The following is a 14,719-nucleotide window of genomic DNA, read 5'->3' as shown; positions in this document are numbered from 1 at the left end:
GATGCTCTCAACTGTATCTCCAAATTTATTCACTTGAATTTCTGAGCTAGTGAGAATACTTTTAACGTTGTGTACTTCCCCTGAATTTTTCTTTCAGTTCAGTTCTGTTTCCTTTGAACAAATGTTATCCTTTGATCATGATCCTCAAACCATGTGAGTCATCCTGTTGAGTCTTCATTTATTTCATTAATTTAACAATATTTATAAGCCATATCAATCCGTATGGATTCTAGACAACATATAGCGAGATATATGAAAATAAAAACAATTGAGTGTGCGGATGTGCACACCCACAGAGAAACAGGTCATACAAAAGGTCATGAATTGTGCAGAAATGGACAAATTAATGCTGAGTCTAAAAGATAAAGAGGCATTGATATTTTACAATGTGTGGGAACAGTGGTATAACTGGATAGAATGGAGATAGATTAAAGATAGATAGTTATTAAGTATAAGTAATAGATAAAATAAGAATGTAAATATGCACAATTTAATTTTTGTAAATAATGCACGAATTATCGTCACAAGAAAAACACAAATAGCTGTTGTTGAGTGAAATAATTTTTTATGTTTTTAATGCAATAAAAGCTTAATAAAGTGCATTGAAGAAAAAAAAAGAAAATAAAAACAATTGAAATGATGATAACAATCAGCTAACTATATTGGTTGCCCAAACGAAATTAAAGGCAAAAGCACCCTGCAATAATACCAATTCAATTGCTTTCTGAAAGCAAAGGAAAATTGGGAGTTATGCTGGTAGACCTGAACTTACAACTTTTGTTTAGTGACTGCAGTTACAACGGCAATAAAAATAGTGACTTATGACCATTTTTCACATTTATGATGGCTGGAGCATCCCCATGGTCATCTGATCAAAAGTCAGACACTTGGCAACTGGCTCATACTTACGACGGTTGCAATGTCCGGGGGTCATGTGGTCCTCTTTTGCCACCTTCTGACAAGCAAAGTCAATGGGGAAGTCAGATTCACTTAAGGACCGTGTTACTAATTTAACAACTGTAATGATTCACTTAGCAACGGTGGCAAGAAAGGTTGTAAACTGAGCCAAAACTCACAACAACTGTTTAGCTTAACAACAAAATAGCAAAAATCCCAAAAATAATGTGATGTTAACTAATATTAACATCTGAACTGGTTTTTTTTTCTTGTTAAATTAGGGTCTTGAAATGGAAACTACATGGAAATTGAAACTACAAAAGTGGACTACTTGTATGTGAAAGTTTGTATTTGATTCTGACATATTCTAGGTGAAGAATATGCTCAAGTGCATCCTTAAGTCCCTGCGATAGCTACATCATAAGCAGTTTGAAGGTATTAAAGTGAAAACCAGCATTTAAATTGTGCCTGAACTGAGTTGGCAACCACCGTAGGTCTTTTAACATGGATATGCATCTTCTGTATCTAGAACTGGTGGGGTGATGTTGCAGTTGTCATAAAAACACAAATGTGCAGATCTGCTAAGGTTTAAGTCTTCCATACAAATACCCATGGCCAGTATGACCTAAATTTTGTTGTATCTATGGGCTGCTAAACCCATTTTGGCTTACATTTGTATCTTAGTCTTCCTCTAGAGTTTCAATCCTGGGTGTAAAATTACTGTAGATGGAAGATAACAGCTGCCCTACGCATAGTGGGGTTTCTGGTTGAGCATGTACCTAAATCCGCAGGGTTTAATTCCTACTTGTCATAGGACTTAAGCACTGTGTGGATCCCATAACCAGCTATAAAAATTTTGAAGCACAAAGTTTCATATTGCCATTTGTCTAAAATGTCTGTTCCTTTGTCATGGGACTTTGAGGAAATGTGATCCGTTGACTGGGAACCTGGCGTAGAAGCCATGCTTGAAGGCCCTCTGGCTACCAGCCACTGACCTTTGTTTTCTAGAGGAAGTGTACATCACAGTGGGCCATCATTCTTACTTACAGCCACACTGAACCTCTCAACTAGTTCTAATGGACCGGTTTTTTAGTGAAACACCTTTTTGAAAATGTCAGTGTGTGATTTCTCATAGATTAAATTGATTTAAAACACACTGCAGTTTATAAAACACTTTCAAAGTCCATTGTTACTTTGCACAAGTAAACTAATGCTGTAATTTGGCTAGTTTTTATTCTTCCACTGCTCTGATTCACACATTAGGCTACGCAAGTGATTCATCTGGTTTTTGACTTAGTGTGTGGCATAAATCCAGCGGTTTATAGGATGGGTAAGCTCAGCCACTGTAGCTTCATTAACAGGCTACCCTTACATAAAACTACGGTTTGGGAGAATGTGTAACTTAGCCACTGCAAACATCCCTTGCAACTTCTAACAATAATGGCATCAAGTATTCCTACTCCCAGACTGGACAACAGACTGAGCAGACTTAAATTCTTGGCATTTAAACAAATGAGGCCCAGAAGAACTTTTAAAAAAAGATAACAAATTGTACAAATGACACATAGCCAAGCAGGTTAAGCATGTTTAGATGATTAACCAACTTCCTTTGTTTAATCAATCATCAATACTATTACAGCAGCATGGTAGGTCTGCAGCCTTTACTGAGTAATCAATTAAGACCACAGTTCTGGGCAGACCTGCTGTACCTACAAGCCCCAATGCACCCCCCATTTAAATGAATATGCAGGTAGATAACTTTCCGAGATACAGAAGGGAATGCAAGATAATTTACAATTTAATAAACAAGCCTACCACTTACTGGCGGAAGGAAAGGCCACCATCAATCTCTTCCTTTAAATTCCTTGCTACAGTATTACATCAGAGGCAAAGCAAGCCTCAGAAAATAAACAGACAAACCTTTTAGCTAGTACTCTAGTGATTATAATTGTCTTGCACTGATTAATCAAGTAAAGCTTTACTTGTGCATTCTATATAATAATTACACCGATTAAAAACTTGCAGCACAAAGAACATTATTTCTTGCAAAGGAAAGAGATTTTTTCCCCCCCTGCTGGTTAAAGCACTTTTTAATGATTTATTATTTGATTTATTGTTGTGTTTGGAATTTTGTTTTGTTTTTACAAATAAACTTAGTGACCTTGCCTTCTCTTTTGCCTTTCTGTTGCCTTTGGGGACTTAAATAGAGGCCGAAACCCCTCGCATTGTATTTCTAACATTCACCTCTGTGGGTGTGCCTTACTTCCTAGGTTCATTCAACGTCTTTCTCCTCCTGAAACCTGCTACTGTCCCGTCCATGCGGCAGCAGCTGATTGCCAGAGGGTGCGGTGTGGCTGGTTGGTTGCAAAAGTCACGGTGAGATGCAGCAGGAAGTTATGATGCTCTAGTCTAGCAGGTGGCAAGTTGCCATGGCTGGAGGCAGTTTGGATGTCACCGCAATTGTGGTGGCTGCTGAGGGGCGTGGTGAATTGTGGTGCTTGTGATGTGGTGTTGGCACACAGGCTGGGCTCCTGCGGAGGGCTGGGGGTTGTTGTGTGGTTGGTGGCTGCTGCTGCCGCCGTTGCCTTGTTGCTTGGAGGAATATTGAAGAATCTTTCCTCGCTGCCAATGGGAACAAGGCACTCGTTTCATTTTCAGAGTGTCAGTGTCCGAGAGGATCGATGGGAACACTGTGTTACAAGTGGGGAGGAGGGGGCTGGCTGTCAACCATTGTAAATCTCTGCTCCACTTGCACAGATCGTTTGCTAGAAGGAATGACACGCAGCATGCAGTGTGGAGAATCGATGCAGCCAAACAAGACGTCAGCGCGCATAGGTCTTGGTCAGAGTTCTATTCCGAGGTGCATTTTGAACACGCTCAGCCCTTTGAGAGACATTTGTTGCCCTTTTTCCACTGGCTTTAGAAACTCGCCCTATCTGCAAGGCTTACGGGATCCTTTGCTTTTGGATTGAATATGCTGCATGGCGGACATATCAGAAAGAAAGGTTCAAATACGGTCCAAAGAGATGATTTCTTTTGAGGCTCATGCTTTGTTCCAAGTGCTGGAGGGTTTAGAGCACAGGAGCGAAGGCTGAGTAAGCATGACCTGGGAACAGAAGAAGACATGTAGGCTAGCAATGCTAATAATAACAGAGGAATATCAGCCATAGCTGTGGAATTTCTTCTTCCCTAGAAAACACTTAGCAGCTAATAGCTTACAACATACTGGCTGAGGCTAAAGGTATATTTCAAAGTGATTTTAGACAACAGCAGCCATATTGCCCATTTGTTGCATTGTCTGCCACTAGTGACGGTGCCATGTCAGGCCCAGTGAAATGATCATCTTCCATAGGGTGCAATTCAAGATCAATATTTAACCTTCAGATTCTTACTTGGAAGGCTGTGATGTGGTAGCTTTTCTGCAGGTTTGTCTTGTGGTGTGATAGTTGAATTCAGTGCGTTTGCTCTTTATAATATGGCTGCTGAATCTTTGGACGGACAGATTTCAAGCTCCTTGGGTTCAATTTCCTGCTGAGTTCTGGAACCCAAGGACCAGAACCTGATGCAAAGTGCATTCGTTTAGCGCTACATTATTCTGGAGCCTTTCGAATCTCAAACTGGGAAATTGCTTGGCGGTCCTTTCATACAGAAAAACGGTTTCTTTCATTTCAGCAACATAATTTACAATGATGGAGGGGAAATAATCTTTTTCATCCTTATGGTTAAACATCAGACGAAAAGCCAGAAAAGTGCTGATGTAATCTACTTTCTGCCCACCTAGGCAATTGCATTTTTGATGCATCAGGATGGGTGGGAAAATGCCAGATCCTGTAGGGAAACATTTCACTTAACATAATGGAGAGTGCTGACTCTTTTTTTGTTTTTGTTTTCTTTTTTTCTTTTTAAATTTAATACCTAAATATCCTGGGCATGTATCTGCTTCATCTTCACTCTGCTAAAGATGAAATACAATACAGTCAGTATGTTTGCTAACAGTCCTTTCTAAAATGATTTAGCAGCCTATCTTCAATAATTGGGCAGATGAATTTATATCTAGATATAGGCTCTATTTAGACAGAATGTTCATAGTACATAGAAGCTAGCAATTTCATTACTGGACAATATCATATGCTTCCAGGAGCTCCAGTGGTGGGTTCCTCCTGGTTCCTCCTGGTTCCGCCGAGCTGGTAGCGGTGACGATACAACGTCACTGAACCGGTTCTGCCCTCCCTGCCCCCCCACCCCCCGCATTATTCTTACCTTTTATTTGGCCCCACCCCCAATCTATTGCTGCCTCCTGAGTCCCAGCTGATGGGCTATAAGGAAAAACTGTTTAAACTCTTGCCGTGGGGCTTCAAAGGGCCGCCCTACAGCGGTAAAAGACAGTTTGGTGGTAGACTGGTGCCTCCAAAAATACATGAGTAGACTGGTGCCTGCAAAAATAAATGGGTAGACCAGTGCCTGCAAAAATAAATGGGTAGACTGGTACAGCTATGCAAGCAGTTAAAAGCCTGGTAGACCAGTACCTCTGATAAATCCTAAAGAATTGTCACATGACCATCAAGCCATGCCCACAAAATAAGCCACGCCCACAGAACCGGTAGTAAAAAATTTTGGAGCCCACCCCTGAGGAACTCCACAAAATATTATAATGGAGATTACATCAGATAATCCTTTTTTAGTGACAACAGTTGGGACTAACAACTTGCTCATTAAGTAAAGCGGTTGCTAAGTGAAAATGTAACTGTGTTCATGATATGACTTCAGCTTTCCTTTGATTTATAGAACTGTGAAAGTCATAAATGTGAGGATTGGTTGTGAAGTTTCTTTTTCATCACTATTATAATTATGAATTGTCACTAAACAAGGTAGTCCCTAAATGAGAATTACTTGTGTCTTGACACTCCATATAATACTGAACTATCTTCTCTTAAGAAGTTGGTTGAGTTTGTCAGCCATATCCTTTATGTCAAGTCCTTTTTTTGGCACCTTCCACAAAAATACTATCTTTGCAAGGGCTTCATCATCTTTCCAAATTGTGCTATATAAAGAAAGCAATAGCACACTGTCTGCCTTTTTATAGCATTTGTTTTACAGAGCTGTGTTAGAATTTACATGCAGTATTTTAGATGAGCAAAATTCTTTGGTAGCACCTTATAAAACACTTCCATCTGACAATGGAAAGTTCTATTGCCTATCGCAGACTTCTAATGTTAGTTTAGACACCACCACATACTTGCAATTTGCCACTGAGAGCCGAGCCAATGAGATATGATGGAAAGAGAGCAACTGTTATCAGGGCCTCAGATAAATTGAATTTATTAGGTAACAGTCATGTTATGATGTTATCCTTCTGTTCACCCACAAAGACGTAGCATATTTTTAAAACGAATTATTCAACTTTCAAGGAATATTTTACTGATATCCTCAAATATTTATGTGTATAGAGTTAAAATTATACATAGGCAATATAACATGGCCATTACAATATGGGAACCATGGCCACAATGTTCCACAGTAATTGTAATTCAGGATCTTACTTGCTACTTATAAAATCCTATATGATCCAGAGCTTTAATCAAACCTTGTTTTGAATACTGTGTCCAGTTCTGGAGACCTCACTTAAAAAAATGATAAGATTGAGCAAGTCCAGAGACAGGAAACAAAAATGGTATAAGGTCTCAGGAACAAAACATATCAGGATTCATGAGAGATTGGAGGAGCTGAATATGTACACCCTGGAGGACAGAAGGGAAAGGAAGATTGAAATATTTAACTATATTAAGGGTGTGAATAAGGTTCTAGAAGGCAGCATTTTCAATAGTAAGCAAAAATCAAGAACATGAGATCATAACCTCAGATTGACAGGAGGGAAGTTCAAAAGTAATGTTAGAAAGTATTACATCACAAAAAAGAGTAGTAGAAAATTGGAACCAACTTCCAGAAGAGGTAGTAGGTCAATCTTCAGTAACAAAATTAAAACATGTTTGGGATAAACACATGTCCATCATCCCACAAAAATAAAATAAAAATTAATAAAATATAATAAGGATGTAAGAATACTTGGAGACGGCAGAATAAATGAGAAAGAAGTGGAGAAAAAAAAAAGTACTTTACAGCCCTCTCTAAGTGGTTTACAGAGTCAGCCTATTGCCCCCAACAATCTGGGTCCTCATTTTACCCACCTTAGAAGGATGGAAGGCTGAGTCAACCTTGAGCCTGGTGAGATTTGAACTGCCAAATTGTAGGCAATCGGCAGTCAGCAGAAGTAGCCTGCAGTACTACATTCTAACCACTGTGCCATTGTGGTAATAGGTACCTTGGGTGGAATCCCAAAACAACTGGAGCGCCACTTGAACACCATCAGCATTGACAAATTCACCATCAGTCAATTGCAAAAGGCAGCTTTACTAGATGCTTCCATCCTGCGGTGATACCTCTAACACCATCAAATATCCACATCTGTCCTTGGGAACGACTCAATAGGTGGATCAAAATGCCAAATCCAGTCTCAACATCTGGCTGACTGTGTGAGAGACCATAAAATAATAAATGAATAGATTAAAAAGAAAACAGGTTTACTAGGTTTACTATATCTGCAAGATGCCTTTCCCAGACAGATTTCCACCCCCTCAGTCTGAGAGGAGAGAAGAGAATACCCACTGACAGTCCCCACCTATTGTGAGGGACAGCAGCAGCAACCAGCATGCTCTGTGGGAGCTCCCCTCTTTTGAATAGCTTGTACCATCCCCCAAAGGTGTGTGTGGGGGGAGGGAGGTTTAATCTTACTTCTGCTCTTCCAAAATCTTTTGAAGTCTTGGTTGTTCTGAAAATTGTTCAGAACCTGATATACCAAACTTCGTTGCTTATATTTTAACAGTTGATATTTAATGAATTGCTTTGCAGTGATATGTTCATACATAGAAAAGTTCTGTCCTATAGTTTAGATCAAATGTTTTCTGCAGTTTTGGAAAACCTCCAGTGTATGTGTGAACATGCCCAAGGGTATGTCTCAAGATGGAACCACTTCATGGTCTACTAATTTATATTTAATTTATGTGGGAGCATAATAATAATATTTATTATTATTACAGTGGAACATACTTTTTAGCACCATTGTGATGACTAATGCTCCCCCCACCACCATGTAAATTTACTTGCATGTCAATCCATGTGTTTTAAGAGATGTGAGAAATCTTCAGAAAACAATGAGGAACTGGAAAATATTATTCTCTCCTTTCTTTTAGAAAACAACAGCTAAAAATCTTAATAGTATCACCTTTCTCTTCAAGCTTCAGGAAACCTGATGTCCTCCATATGTTTTGGGCTACAATCCTCGTAATTCCTTCCTTTAGGTCATGCAGCCTTGAGTTTACAGGAGTCAAAAGGCACCCGGTTGCCCACTTTTACTAGTTTCCCATATGGAATAGTTAAATCTGAGATGATCAGATGGAAAAGGGGAAAGGGCTCCTGCAGCTTTAATATTTGCAAGCAACAGGGGATTTTAGCCAGCACAGCTACTCATGGGCTAAAATCTCTTCTAGTACACAAATATTAAAAGTGCATGAGCCCATCTTCTCTTTTGTTTCTGCCTTCTACCTTTTTATCCAACGTAAAAGCTATTTAAGGGCATTGAGTAATTTGTGCAAAAACACCCAATGCTAAAATAAAGTGATCTAATTTGAATGGCTGTGCTCTGCAATGGCTTCTAGACAAATTATGGCTGACACAGCACTACAATGAAATCATGTAGGGTTACCTATGTGGGCAGCCAAACTTTGGATAATCATTAAGGGCTGCAAAGGGAAAGGGAAAACACTAGCCCTTGGCTGCCCCCTCATGGTCAACTGGATTGTTGCAGCCCAGATGACTTAATTTATGCCCATTATCAGGGAAGATGAACAGGATGGTCTGAGGTTAAGTGAGGCCTGGTGAAGACCAAATGGAGCTCGCAGAATTTAATAACTGAGAAATTGGAAAGCAAAAAAAAGCAGATTGCATGGGATTTTGACCTGTTAACGGTAAAAACTCTGGTAAGGTCATAGAGGGGTTATCTGAGTACATACAAGTAATAGACAAGTTACGAATGCAATGGAGCCTGCCAATTACATTCATAACCTGAGACTTCGTAAATCACATAACTTGGACGTGATCACTCCCTTTCGCCCATGCATTTGCTAATCGAATGTGCAGGTCGTTAAGTGCACGAGGTACCACAGGGTGGAGAAGGCTATGGGAGGGCCTAGTGTTTCCGACACCCAAGGCCTTTCCCAACCCACTGAGATATCTCATGCTTCCTCCCCCACACTCCAATCCTGCTCGACTGGGTCACTTACCTTATGTAGATCTCAATGATCAAGAGAGCTGTCTCCTCTCCAGCCTCTCTGCTGGGGTTTCGCCTTTAGCAAAGTTTGCCGAGGCCTGCAAGGATGAGATATTGCGTCCCTTATAGGCTCCAGTTGTTTTTGAAAAAAAAAAAAAAATTGCTGCCAAGAACGGAAGCCAGGAGGGATACATGCGGCCCTCTTGGACTTCGTTCTTGGCAGCAAAATCTTTTTGCAAAGACAGAGAAAGTGTCTGCAAACAGAGGGAAGGCTTTGGTGCTTCAGTCCTTCCCTCTGTTTGCAAAGCCTTTTGCTGCAGATCTCATCCAGGCCTCCTTTTGCAAAGAATAGAGGCCTAAAATACCGTGAGAGCCCATGAAATCAATTGTGCGGATGTCGCACTACTGATCCCGTGTGATCTCGCGGTACTTTTAGGCCTCCATTCTCTGTGAACGAACCAAAGGCCTGAAGCACCGAAGCAGGCCAAGAAACCGAAGGCTCTCTAGATCTTCGCAAGGTGAGTCTACACAAGCACTAGGCCTGTGGAGACCCAGCAGGGAGGGATAGGAAATAGGCAGTGGTGAAATGTAAAATTTGTTACTACCGGTTCTGTGGGCGTGGTTTGGTGGGGGGGGGTTGGTAATGTGACTGGGTGGGCGTGGCCAACTTTTTTTTTTGTTGTTTTTTAAAGCATTTTTTTACAACCTATTCGGGCAAATAGTTTGTAGAAAAAATGCTTTTAAAAGGTAAAAAAACGCTCTGACGATCACAGCTGTGGCTCGCAATTGTCAGAGCCTTTTTTAACCTTTTAAAAGCAGGAAGTAACGACACCTGGGTGGGTGGGGGGAGCCTCATGCCACCATCGCTACCGATTCTCTGAACCAGCTGCCACAATCGCTACCGGATTGCCCGATCCGGTCCGAACCAGGAGCATTTCACCCCTGGAAATAGGCAGAACGAATGTTGTAGTGCCTCTGCCGTCATTCATAAGGGTGAACGACTGCCGTGGTGCTGCAACATTTGTTACTTTGGACTGTGTCGTAAGTACTTAATGTAACTTTGAATGGTCGCTAAGTGAACTGTCGCAACTCGAGGATTACCTGTAATTATACATTCCACTAAATCATAATGCAGCTAATTTTTTTGGCCCTAGCATGCTGTATGAATGCAACAGATGTCACAGGGTCACTAAGGATCCACCACCAAGAGCTTTCTATTGGTGGGCATAGAAATCATGATGTTCATGCTTTCAATGTTCATGATTGCAGTGACATGGGCAGGACTGCAATGTGTATCTGGGAATCAATGCTATATGACATGCAAGCCACAAGCTGTTCTCACCTGGAATGACACTGAAAAAAGGCGGCTATTGCAACTTCAACTCAGTGTTGAAGGCATGAACAGGTCCCTGCAGACTTCTTGTCAATATTTCAAAAGTGGTTTGCTGCCATTACCTTCATCCTAAGGCTGAGAGTGTTTCACCCAAGGTCACCCAGTTGGCTTTATACCTAAGATGGGACTAGAACTGTCTCCTAGTTTCTAACTTGATGCCTTAACCACTACATCAAACTTTTTCTGATTGGAACAGAAAGCGTAATTAAATGGTTTTATCACCATCCTAAAGGAATTGACAAAAAAATGCAGCAGAAGGTACAACAGCAGCAGTAAATATTTTAAGGTTATAGTTTTTTCATCAGAATTCACAAATATAGGTAAAAATTTGCCTTAGTATTCCAAATTCACCATTCATGTTTTTACCTTCTCAGGAGTACTATCTGCTCTCTCTTGTCTTGTTTTTCCTTACCAAGCTGACTTTTTACTTGCCTCTACTGTCTTCCAAATTTAGGTCAGTTGAGTGAACAAGTCTATGAAATTATGGCAGAAATATCCATGATGTTCCAACATGATGGGAACAAAAACATTAACGGTTAATGACTATAAGGGCCCAGAAACTATGATGATGCTATACACAGACGTTTCAAGTGCTTTCTATCATAATTTACAGATTAACGTAAGTATGAGCCAGGACCAAATATTACAACACAAGTTCTCCAGCCAGTTGTTAATCATGCTCTCTTCTGGAAATCTCCCTTCATCCACCCCAACTAACACTTAACATTATGTGGCTGCCACTGAGCATGCACAGAGACCTCACTTTCTCCCAAGCTTGATGATTACTCCTTTGTCATGTGTACCTGAGTGTTAACTTCACAAAGCTCAAGATTCAGAGAATACGCTATACTGCTAGTAATGGATAAGAAAGTTAAAATGCTTTGTTCAACACAACTTGAATTTTTATTATGAAATGGCAAAAACGTTCAGAAATTACATAGCTTGGATAAGGTGTTATTGGACAAAGGTTCTGTTATCCAAGGTGGTGCTTACAGATAGGATAGAAATAGGATACTGACTAGTAGGTAGTCCGATTATTTTAAGACTCTGACTGAAAATAAGGACCACTGATGCAGTTAATAGTAAAGGGGTAAGGAGAGCAGCAATCAAGCACTCTCCAAGAAGATCACATTCCTCATCTCTAGAAAATGCCTGATGTATGAATCAAGGTGAATTAGTCTACTTGTATTTTGGATACAGGGTTAAATGGGTCCAGGACCAGATTTTGCACAACAGAGCATTTCAAACATTACACATTCTTTTGAGCCATTTCGACTGAACCTAATAAAAGATAATACCTAAATACATTTTTTTTGTGTTTGCTATTGTTTAATAATAAACCAGAATGGCCAGGATTCTTTTTAAATAGCATTTGGTAAGCAAAAGCTGGAAGAAAAGGTTTTTAAAAGGGGGGAACTCTCCTTCCTTTACGTACTTTCACGTTAACCCTAAACTCTTTAACTCAGAGGTGCTCCAGTTCAGTTTCTTCCCAAGATTCCAATAGAAACCCTGGAATTTTTTGGGAACCCAGGTTCAGCCTATTTCCCGCTAGCATTTCTCTGCTCTTTTCAACGGTGCCGAGACTTTGCTGCCTATGCAATTGCGAACGTTAAATATCGTAAAAGCATCCAACGAAACTATCCACGGATGGAGAACTTCGTGATGGTTTTTTTTTGCCCTTTCTTCTCAGCTAGAAACCGCGATGCCCCGGTCAACCTCCTCGGTTTTTGGATGGAGGTGTGGGGAAGCAGCCGTAAGGAGGTTTGGGAAAAGGAAACAGGGAACCCCCGGGAAGGCCTCGGCTGCAGGGACAGGACGAAAAGCGCAGCAACAGTCATATTCACACCCCCAGAGTAGAAAACAGCGACATGAGCAGCATATAAATTTAATAAATTTGGGGCTCATGGGAGCCGCTTCCCCCTCATAGGACAAACCAGATAGCCCCCCCCCCCCCCACTCCCCGAAGGCTAAAGGGTGCTCCAGAGAGAGGGCTCTTGCCTTTATTTTTCTCGCCGACCTTTGCAGAGGAGGCCTCGTTAAATGGCTCTCCTCCCGACCGCGAGTTCTCAAATATTTACTCATACGGCGGACGTACCACACCCCGGCTGGATCCGAGAAGCTCTCGGCAGAAAGGGGACGGCGCGTTCGGGCTCCTATAAAAGAAAGTTCGCGGTCTACCTTTCCTGAACAAACGTCTGGATTCCTTGAGAGTTTATCTTCCCCTTCCCCCACTCCCATCCCATTTAGCAGGGCGAGGCAAGCTGCCGCAAGGGCTTTCTTCCCTCCTTCCCCTTTTTGGGCCAACCCCGGCCTGCCGACGGACGCTCCCCGGGTGAACCTGTCCTGCGGTTACACTGACAGGCGGGGCAGGAACAGGAAGCGAGCATTGTATAAACTGGGTAGCCTTTCAAGTCCTGACAAAAGTCCGCAAACAAACCGAGCGCTGTGCAAACACGTGGCTCGGCGGCGAGAAACTGGCTGGCTTTCCCGGCTTCTCTTTCTCGCCTTTTTCCCCCAAGCGGGCAGGTTGGCGCGGCTGCTGGCCTGCGGGCGCCCGTGGCGTTGGCATCCAGCGCCTCCTCCCCACAGGTGCGAAGCCGTCCCTGGGAGACTCCCGCTCTCCCCAGTTCCCCCGAGGCTAACTAGTTGGAGCGGGGCCAACTTGGAGCCAGAGACCCTGCAGGACGCGAGAGGAGCGGATCCGCTCCAAATAATGGGAAGCTCTTTTTTTTTTTTTTTTTTTTCTTCCCTCAGGCGCTCCAAATGCTTAGCCGCGGTTTATCAGCCTTCCCGCTGCGGCTGAGTGCTCCTAAAACAAGAGCTTCTGCCCCTTGGCCGGTTTTGGGCCGCTCGTGGAGCTCCCAGCTCTTGCAGCGCTTTGACGTTCGTCAGGTGAAGCTTGGTGACCGTGTTTCTGCTTGACCCAAGAGGCCGGAGAGTGAGAAGGGCAATTGGTCAAGGCCACATAATGAATTAGCGGAATGCACCTCTCAAAAGGTGGGCTTTGAGAGACCGAGGGGGTTGCAGGTTGTCCTGGGTGCAGATCATATCTGCATAGCTTCCAAACTGCTTCCAGACCAGGCTTTTGTTTTGCAATCCTCACTCCTGCAATCTTGGGATTGTGCTTAGTTGCAGTGGTGGCCTCTCCCTACAGTTCTTCCCCTCTTTTCTCCTTACCACTGAGAAGCCATTAAGGAGGGGATGGCAGAATAAGCTGTACAGTGTCTCTTGACTGATAGGGATACGAACCATCCATCCACCAGGCCCTCAAATGAAAGAAGTCCTCAAACATCCATGGGCCCTTTCTGCATTTCTTTGGAAGCAGACCTGGCTGTAAAACACACACACACTTCCAACTGTAAACTACCTACTTGTGAATAGTTAATGAGAAACAGCAGCTGGACTACATGTGTTGCCCTGCTTCAGCCTCTATAACCCTTTCCTTTCCAACTGATTCCAGCTGTTCACTCACAGCTGCTTCAGCCAAACACTTCTGAATCTGTCTTGCATGCTTTAGTTTTCTTCTGCAGGCCAGGATATCATTGATTGTTCCTTATGTCTTGTACGCTGCAAAGACAAGGCTTATTACTAAATTGCATGAAGAAGCAAAGATCATAGGAAATATCCTTGGGAAGTCCTTAGCTAACTTCACCTGGGCTGACCAAAAAAAAGCATCCGCCAGTCCCATTGTTCTTCTACCTTAGCTTGACAACGATAATTGCTGGCTTTCTAATTGACCTCCCCCCTTTACTGAAATTCATCATCTACCGTAACATTTGATCCATCACCAGGGCCTAGCTAGCCTGTATTAACTTGGCTATACGAGACCCAACAGTTGGAGAGAAACTATTCATATGTCTTTTGTTCTTGCTGAACTTGATACAAGGTGTCATTGGAAAGACAAAAACAAAACAAAACAAACAAACAACATCCTGGTTGCTTTACTGGAGAGAATCCATAGATGAAAGGGACATCAATACAGTCACAGTATCTAGAGAAAAGCTAAACTTCAAATGTTGTGCCTTTTAATTTGCAAAGAACATCTGATTGGCATGTCTGCCTTCTGTCAAATCAGAGTATTGTCCTTATTGCTACCTTCTGAAATA

At 42.0% G+C, this 14,719-nt stretch overlaps 1 long non-coding RNA gene across 1 annotated transcript; it reads right to left on the bottom strand.

Annotated features, from left to right (window-relative positions):
• Positions 1 to 548: 548 nt before the first annotated feature.
• On the bottom strand, positions 549 to 12,894 carry LOC117662980 (uncharacterized). Its single transcript, XR_009621736.2, has 3 exons — positions 12,709 to 12,894; positions 7,083 to 7,423; positions 549 to 4,852 (listed from the first exon to the last, which is right to left on the bottom strand). It is a non-coding gene; the product is annotated as an uncharacterized LOC117662980 (long non-coding RNA).
• Between the last annotated feature and the right edge of the window lie 1,825 nt (positions 12,895 to 14,719).

The sequence above is a fragment of the Pantherophis guttatus genome, chromosome 2, assembly GCF_059756535.1.
Source record: "Pantherophis guttatus breed Tessera chromosome 2, ASM5975653v1, whole genome shotgun sequence".
NCBI classification, from domain to species: domain Eukaryota; kingdom Metazoa; phylum Chordata; class Lepidosauria; order Squamata; family Colubridae; genus Pantherophis; species Pantherophis guttatus.
This window is presented reverse-complemented; position numbering and strand designations above follow the sequence as displayed.